This window comes from Oncorhynchus masou, chromosome 12 (genome assembly GCF_036934945.1).
Source record: "Oncorhynchus masou masou isolate Uvic2021 chromosome 12, UVic_Omas_1.1, whole genome shotgun sequence".
Taxonomy (NCBI): Eukaryota; Metazoa; Chordata; class Actinopteri; order Salmoniformes; family Salmonidae; genus Oncorhynchus; species Oncorhynchus masou.
Window position 1 is genome coordinate 68,433,616 of NC_088223.1, and position 8,758 is coordinate 68,442,373.

Consider the following 8,758-nt stretch of genomic DNA (forward strand, 5'->3'; position numbering starts at 1 on the left):
TGGTTCTTTTCTGTTCTGTGTTTTGTGTATTCACAGTACAGGACTGTTTTGTTTCTTTCGTTGTCGCTTTATTGTTTTGTTTCAGTGTTCGATTGTTCTATTAAATCAATATGGACACTTACCACGCTGCGCATTGGTCCTCCTCTTCTTCCACCAACAACGGCCGTTACAGCGTGTAATGAACTCTCCAGCCTGAGGCTACACCTTCTGGGTGTCTAATGTGTGCCACAGGATGTTCACTCACTCACTCCTTCTCTCTCTTTATACTCTCTGCATACATATGTTTGGTTTTCTCATGGCAGAACTAGGCTTGGTGAAGCAACCGTCTGTGCTCGCATACTCCCTAAAGACCTTCGCTTGAAAAATAATAAGAAAAAAACACTTAAAATAGTCTGAATTAATGTAAGATAAATCAAGAAATCTGTCATTAATTTTGATGTTTTTTACAAGGAGGTCTTAGCTGCACAATTTTACCTCTAGTTAAGATGTTTGGTGCAGTATTTCTCAAGTTAATAAAGGTGCATGAAAACTTGTCGTCTCTCGTTGAATGACAACACTTCATGTTCCCACTCCTACTAGGAGTAATACCTGTCACATCCTGACCTTAGTTCATTGTTTTACATCTCTATTTTAGGTTGGTCAGGGCGTGAGTTGGGGTGGGCATTCTGTTTTTTTCTATGTTTGTATTTCTATGTGTTTGGCCTGGTATGGTTCCCAATCAGAGGCAGCTGTCAATCGTTGTCTCTGATTGAGAACCATACATAGGCAGCCTGGTTTCACCCTTGAGTTGAGGGTAGTTGTTTTCTGTCTCTGTGTCTGCACCAGACAGAACTGTTTCGTGTTGGTCTATTTTTGTTATTTTGGTCTTAAATATGAACATGGACACTTACCACGCTGCATATTGGTCCGATCCTTCCTACTCCTCCTCAGATGAAGAGGACAGCCGTTACAATGCCGTTGACCAAATCACAGACGAATGGGCAAGAACATCCAGAAAAACCTGCCGAAGACCAAAACATACAAAAATGTCATCATAATATATGCGCAAACTGTTTCGCCTGGAAAGTACAGTGGCTTGCGAAAGTATTCACCCAGCTTGGCATTTTTCCTATTTTATTGCCTTACAACCTGGAATTAAAATTTATTTTTTGGGGGTTTGTATAATTTAATTTACACAACATGCCTACCACTTTGAAGATGCAAAATATGTTTTATTGGACACAAACTAGAATTAAGACAAAAAAACTGAAAACTTGAGCATGTGTAACTATTCACCCCCTCCAAAGTCAATACTTTGTAGAGCCACCTTTTGCAGCAATTACAGCTGAAAGTCTCTTGGGGTATGTCTCTATAAGCTTGGCACATCTAGCCACTGGGATTTTTGCCCATTCTTCAAGGCAAAACTGCTCCAGCTCCTTCAAGTTGGATGGGTTCCGCTAGTGTACAGAAATCTTTAAGTCAGACCACAGATTCTCAATTGGATTGAGGTCTGGGCTTTGACTAGGCCTTTCCAAGAAATGTAAATGTTGTCTCTTAAACCACTCAAGTGTTGCTTTAGCAGTATGCTTAGGGTCATTGTCCTGCTGGAAGGTGAACCTCCATCCCAGTCTCAAATCTCTGGAAGACTGAAACAGGTTTCCCTCAATAATTTCTCTGTATTTAGCGCCATAGATCATTCCTTCAATTCTGACCAGTTTCCCTGTCCCTGCCGATGAAAAACATCCCCATAGCGTGATGCTGCCACCACCGTGCTTCACTGTGGGGATGGTGTTCTCGGGGTGATGAGACGTGTTGGGTTTGCTCCAGACATAGCGTTTTCCTTCATGGCCAAAAAGTTCAATTTTATGGGAGTTTGGGGAGTCTCCCACGTGCCTTTTGGCAAACACCAAACGTGTTTCCTCATTTATTTCTTTAAACAATGGCTCTTTATGGCCACACTTCCATAAAGCCCTCTCTTGGCAGGTTTGTTGTGGTGCCATATTACTTCCATTTTTTAATAATGGATTTAATGGTGCTCCGTGGGATGTTCAAAGTTTCTGATATTTTTTATAACACAACCATGATCTGTACTTCTCCACAACTTTGTCCCTGACCTGTTTGGAGAGCTCCTTGGATTTTATGGTGCCCCTTGCTTAGTGGTGTTGCAGATTCTGGGGCCTTTCAGAACAGGTGTGTATATATACTGAGATTATGTGACAGGTTATGTGACACTTAGATTGCACACAGGTGGACATTATTTAACTAATTATGTGACTTCTGAAGGTAATTGGTTGCACCAGATCTTATTTAGGAGCTCCATAGCTAAGGGGGTGAAAACATAAGCATGCATCACTTTTCCTTTTTACATTTTTTCCAGAATTCTTTGAAACAAGTTATTTTTTTCATTTCACAGCATTTACCCCCAAGTCATAAGACTGCTGAACAATTAATCAAATGGCCACCTGGACTATTTGCATTGCACCCATTGTTTTGCACTGACATTCTTGTATTGACCCTATGCACACTCACTAGACTCTACCCATACACCAACACATACTACACTGACACTCCAACACACACATACACATGCACACACACACTACATACACTCTCACATACTGTCCATGCTTGCATATTGACATCACACGCACACTCAATCATTCATAAAAATACTTTCACACTCTTCACATACGCTGCTGCTACTCTGTTTATTATCTATCCTGATTCCCTAGTCACTTTTACCCCTACCTACAGTACTGTACATATTACCTCAAATACCTCACACCCCTGTGCATTGACTCGGTACTGGTACTCCTTGTATATAGCCTCATTATTGTTATTTTATTGTGTTACTATTTCCTTTTTTTTCTCTTTTATTTGCTATGTTTTCATTCTTTTTAACACTGCATTGTTGGGAAAAGGTTTGTAAGTAAGCATTTCACAGCAAAGTCTACACCATTTTATTCAGTGTATGTGACAAATACAACTTTATTATATTTGACCATCAAAGAGATTAGACGAACCAAAACAAGGTTCTTGAAAGGATGCAACTAAAACGTCTGAAGGAGACTCTGGAAAAAGAAAGAACCCCAATTTAGTTTATTGGGAGCTCTCATACACAGTATGTGGTAAACATCGTAGAAGGTTCATGTCTGTTTGACTAACGGAATATTGAGAACAAGAAATGCCTCAAGAGTTGCTTCTCAGTGCTCAAAATAGACTGACACAACAATACTAACTATCACAAATAACTGTGGACATATCAATGTTTAGTAATGAGAGATGTCTATTGTCAGCATGATATAAGTCAGCACAATCTCCATCCCATCTACAGTATTCACCCATGCCAGGCCCCCTCTATGACTAGATACTGTACATCATTAGGGCCAAGCTTTTCGCTTTCATACTCAGGAAAACCTCCTGTCCCTACACATCACACATGCATCCAAAATGTGTTGGTATTTGTTCCCCCCAGATAAGACATTCAGAAGAGAGGTTGGTTGAGCTCCAGTCAGTACTCTCAGTCAGTGGCCTACATAGGCCCAAGCCCGGAGGAGAATGTTCCCTCTCCACATCTGGCCTGCTCATAATCTCCCAGTTTATTACGGGAGGCAACAGATAGCCAGCAGGGGGAAGTTAACAGAGATACTGGAGACATGCTCCACTTTCTCATATTTCTCAGTGCATTTTGTGTCACTTGGCTTGGTGTAGTTAAAGGATATTCCCAACGCATTGGATTGCATTGGGAGCAGTTTAGGATTCTATAGGTGTTTCTAGTTTAGTGGAGGAGAGCATTGATGTGACCCTAAGTGAAGGTTGCTAGTATTGCTGCCAGTGATCCTGTCAAACCCGTGTCCACCCAGTGGTTGATGATGAAGAGAGACCCTGGTACATCCGTGCCCTGTAGCTCCACAGCACTCTTCTGCAGCTAGCTCCTCTCTACATGGACCAATGTAGGGATGCCATGTCCTCCACTGGGGAGGAGAGAGAGAGAGAGAGAGAGAGAAAGGGAGAGAGAGAGAGAAGAGAGAGAGAGAAGAGAGAGAGAGATAGATTGACATTTAGCCAATATTATAAATCCAGTGGTGTGTATTCATAAATGCAAAGGGAAGCCAGGCTTCCCCCCAAAATGTACCTACAAATAGAATAGAATAAAAACATAAAATAATCTATGTTTCGTCTCTCTGTGTTTCATCATTTTCCTTCAATTCGCAAGAGGCTGAATGTTTCTCACTGGAGAAAGCAAACAAACAGTGCCCCTCTGTCTCTGTATATGTAGTCCATCTATCTGATGCTGTCTGGTCAAAAAAGAGTATGACATTGTTGCTGTCCATAGCATTGAATGCAAGTGAAGCCAGTGAGAATTTGGCCTCACTTGATAAAAAGTGTAAAATAATAGCCCATCAACATTGAGCTAAACTGAGTGAGCTCAACCGTGAATGGTCCTGGAGCACCAAAAAAAAAGTGTCAAAGGAAGCCAGTTTGGATTTGGCTTCACACCAATCACATCACATTGAGAGCAAAACATCATTGACAGAAAAAACTTGAATTGTTGCATCTCGTTGTCTTCACGTGGCTAGCTAGCTAGCTAAAATGGTCCCTTTCCTAAATTAGCCATGGATGGAGATAGGGATTTCTACTTTGGTTTTACTTAATCCGACCTACTGGCCAATGATTGTAATGACAATTCTGATCCAACCATAAATTCATACATTGTGCCCCTGGCCTGTGTGGATTGATATATTCAATATGTAGCTAGATCTAGGTAGGCTAATGTAAACTAGCTGGCTCTTCATTGCCCATGAAGTTAGGCTAGCGAGCAAGCATTTTATCCAGGTAGCCTAGGACAACAAAAACTAAAAGAGTGTACTGTATGACAGAGTCATAGACCGTTTAGGCAACATGAAAGAGAAGAGGATGGCATTGGCACTAGGGCGAGTCAACATGTAGGGCGAGTCAACATGTTTTTTCCTACTCGCACGCATGCACGCACGCACACACACACACACACACACACACACACACACACACACACACACACACACACACACACACACACACACACACACACACACACACACACACACACATACACAAACGCAGAGAAATCAGAACCAAGGACAGCTACATCATATTGAGCTTACGTTGATTGGACTATCTGTTAGTTGTTACTGTATTAGACTAAGCACAGGTGATTTGATGATGTTGAAATGTTGAAGTTGAAATGGTTCTGGAATGGTGGAGTCAGCTCCTGTTTTCTTCGCAACTTATGATAAACTCTGTGGTTCTAAATGAATAGTTGTTAAGTAGTCTGAAAATGTTGGAAACTTCAACTTGCTTGACCATGCTATAGGCCATGTATCTGTTTGTTACATGCAATATGCTTTGTGGACTTCACCGGACAGACGTTGCTCTCCGGTTTTCTGATGAAACAAAGGTGTGGTTGAATTTATTCTGCCACTGTGTCTTCTTATTGTATCGGCCTTAGGCCTCTGTTTCACGGTGGCAAGGCATATAAACTAACAGGTTATAGAGTAAACAACGCAATTATCACAACAATTTTATTTTAAACAATTTTTTCACAACAATTTTATTTTGGCTTGGCTTCCCCAGTGACTTTACCCATGCTTGGCTAAAGGTGCATACAGGCATGCAGTGTGAAGCACCGTCTGTACATAGTGGCTAAAGGTGCATACAGGCATGCAGTGTGAAGCACCGTCTGTACATAAGGGAAAGGGACGGCAGTGGCTAAAGGTGCATACAGGCATGCACTGTGAAGCAGCGTCTGTGTGTAAGGGAAAGGGACGGCAGTGGCTAAAGTTGCATACAGGCATGCAGTGTGAATGCTGACGATAGGTTGCACTGGCTGGCAGCAGAAGGGGATAAACAACACCAGAGCAAACAAGTAAACATACTGCTGCAGTTTACAGAGACAGAATCAATGACAATAAGATCAAAGAAATACATGTATTACTAATCATGAATAATTAAAGAGTTTAATATCAATGTATGTGCTCTTAATGTGACTACAGTAGCCTAGTGGTTAGAGTGTTGGCCCAGTAACCGAAATAATGCTGGCTCAAATCCCTGAGCGGACAAGGTTAAAAATCTGTCGTTCTGCCCCTGAACTAAGCAGTTAACCCACTGTTCCCAAGTAGCCTTTCATTGTAAATAAGAATTTGTTCTTAACTGACTTGCCTAGTTAAATACAAGTTATTGATTGGTAAGATTTAAAAAAATACAGTGATAGGCTACATATGATCAATGGCATGAAAGAAACTAAACTTTTCGACTAAATTTTAAACTTTACTGAATACCTCAAGGCGCTGTAAGTCTGAAGTGTGTGTGTCTTTCCATTGAGAGGCAGCCAGGTAGTGTTGTGTTGTTTACTGTAAGACAGACAAGCAATAAGAGGGTAAAGTGGTCTGGAAGTGGAGGCTGTTCGGTGTTGGCCTGCTACCCTTCCTGCCGCTGATTTCCCCCTGGATGCTTATGGTGGGCGGTGGTTGGGAAAAGCAGGGAACTTCTCCAGACCACGCAAAGCCAAGTAATAAGAAATCAATCTATGCAAATGCTATCTCCATCCACTACAGTGCTTACAGTCGAGTAGTTTAAGACCCTGATTTGTCTGGGTGAGCTGCTCAATACTGACAGTGAGGTAAAACACAAGGTAGTGGTGTTTTTGGCATTAACAAACTTACTTTATCTAGCATGTACAGCCAACGCAAAATGCATATTTTCCCTCACACAGTTTCACAATTGTCAAGCTTAATTGATCACTAGAATCTTAGAAAAAAATTACTTCTAAACTGGAAGAACTTATCCCGATTGGTGTTTTTAAATCACTGATGAAGGATTTTGAGGCTGATTCCCTGACCTGTCAATGTTTTTAATTTGCTGTTTTATACTCTTGTGAATTCAATGGTTTTTACTAGATTACTTGTAGTTTTTCATGTTGTCTGTCTGTAATTTTTTTGTAATGACTTGGTGCTGCCTATCTTGGCCAGGGCACTCTTGAAAAGAGATTTTAATCTCAATGAGCCCTTCCTGGTTAAATAAATAAAATATCAAATAAAGTAGTGTTCTATGGCTGTCCCCATAGGAGAACCCATTTAGCAGACACTCTGATCCAGAACCACTTACAGTAGTGAGTGCATGCAATTTCCTATGTTTGTCTCTGTACTGGTCCCCTGTGGCAATGAACTCACAACCCCAGCATTGCAACAACCACACTCTACCAACTGAGCTACAGGTGCACGAGGAGAGAACAGGAGGAGCAGTACTCAGAGAGAACATGACGCAAATCTGAAATTACCTTCCCAGCTTGTCTGGGACAAGGTAAAGTACAGAGAATGATTGCCCAGGTGAGCCTTCCCTGACCCCCACAGCCCTGCTGCTGCCCAGTGGAGAGCAGAGACAAATAGGCCTACGGTCTCTCTATCTCTATGGCCTAACTAAGATTACACATTCCCTCCAACACCACTACATCATTCCCAACTCCTCTTTGTCTATTCCCAGGCTCCTGCAAGCTGCCAATGTTAATCAAATCGGCAGGGAGAAAATGAAAGTGTCTGTGTGAGCAGGGCCTATGTGTGTGATGACCTACATCACACAGGAATTAGAACCAATGTTGCTCGGACTGGGGACGGCCTGACCAAGAAGGATGAAGAGGAAGATGAAAATATTGCCCTGAGATATTGAGGAGGACAGGAGAAAGAGAGAGAAAGAGGGGGAAAGAAATAGCAAGAGATTGATAGAGAGGGCAGGAGAGAGAGAGAGAAACCCATACACAGACAAATTCAAGAGAATACGTTTGGTATTGTATATGAGAGAGAGAGACAAGAGATTGAGGAAAGAGTGGGAGAGGGAGGACAAAAAAATCTTTGACAAGAATGATGAAGTGAAAGGTTATTGTGAGCATCAGGTGAAAGAGGGAGGGAGAGAAAAGTGAGAGACAGAGGCAGAGAAAGAAAGATGGGGAGTGTTTCAGCTGAGGAAAACAGATAAACAGTCCATGACCTTTTCAAGAATTCCATCTGTAAGAGCATCATGAGCTGTCTCTCAGCTGGTATGCTTTGTGCCACTGTCACCTGTATGTTTCCCATTTCAATTCTCTCTCCCATTCTGCAGAGACCTCAACCTGTGTTTGCTGCCTTCCCGAGTATTTCTACCATATTACATCAGTCACGGTCAATAATTACTTATTCCCTGTAAGACAGGAATATTATGTTTTACAATGGTGAGACTGATGTCCAACCAAAATACTATATGTGATTAGCTGAATTTATGATGTCTACGATGTACTTCATAATAAAAAACAACTTTTTTGTAAATAGCACTAAACACATGACATGAATACAATCACAATTTTCTCACACTGATAATGATAATCCACAGCCCTGCATGGGTAAGACAATACAGTGTTGTCCTTTAAATCTGCCACATACTTTGCCTTCGGAAAGTATTCAAACCCTTGCACTTTTCCCACATTTTGTTATGTCAGCTTTATTCAAAAATGTATTAAATTAAAATGTTATTTTACCTCATTTATCTACACACAATACACACTGACAAAGCAAAAATTTGCAAATTTGTTCCTAAGTGAAACCTAAATAAAACCCAAAATATCACATTTACATAAGTATTCAGACCCTTTACTCAGTACTTTGTTGAAGCACCTTTGGCAGCAATTCTTCTTGGGTATGATGCTCCAAGTCTTCTTGGGTATGACGCTACAAGCTTGGCACACCTTTATTTGGGGAGTGTCTCCCATTCTTCT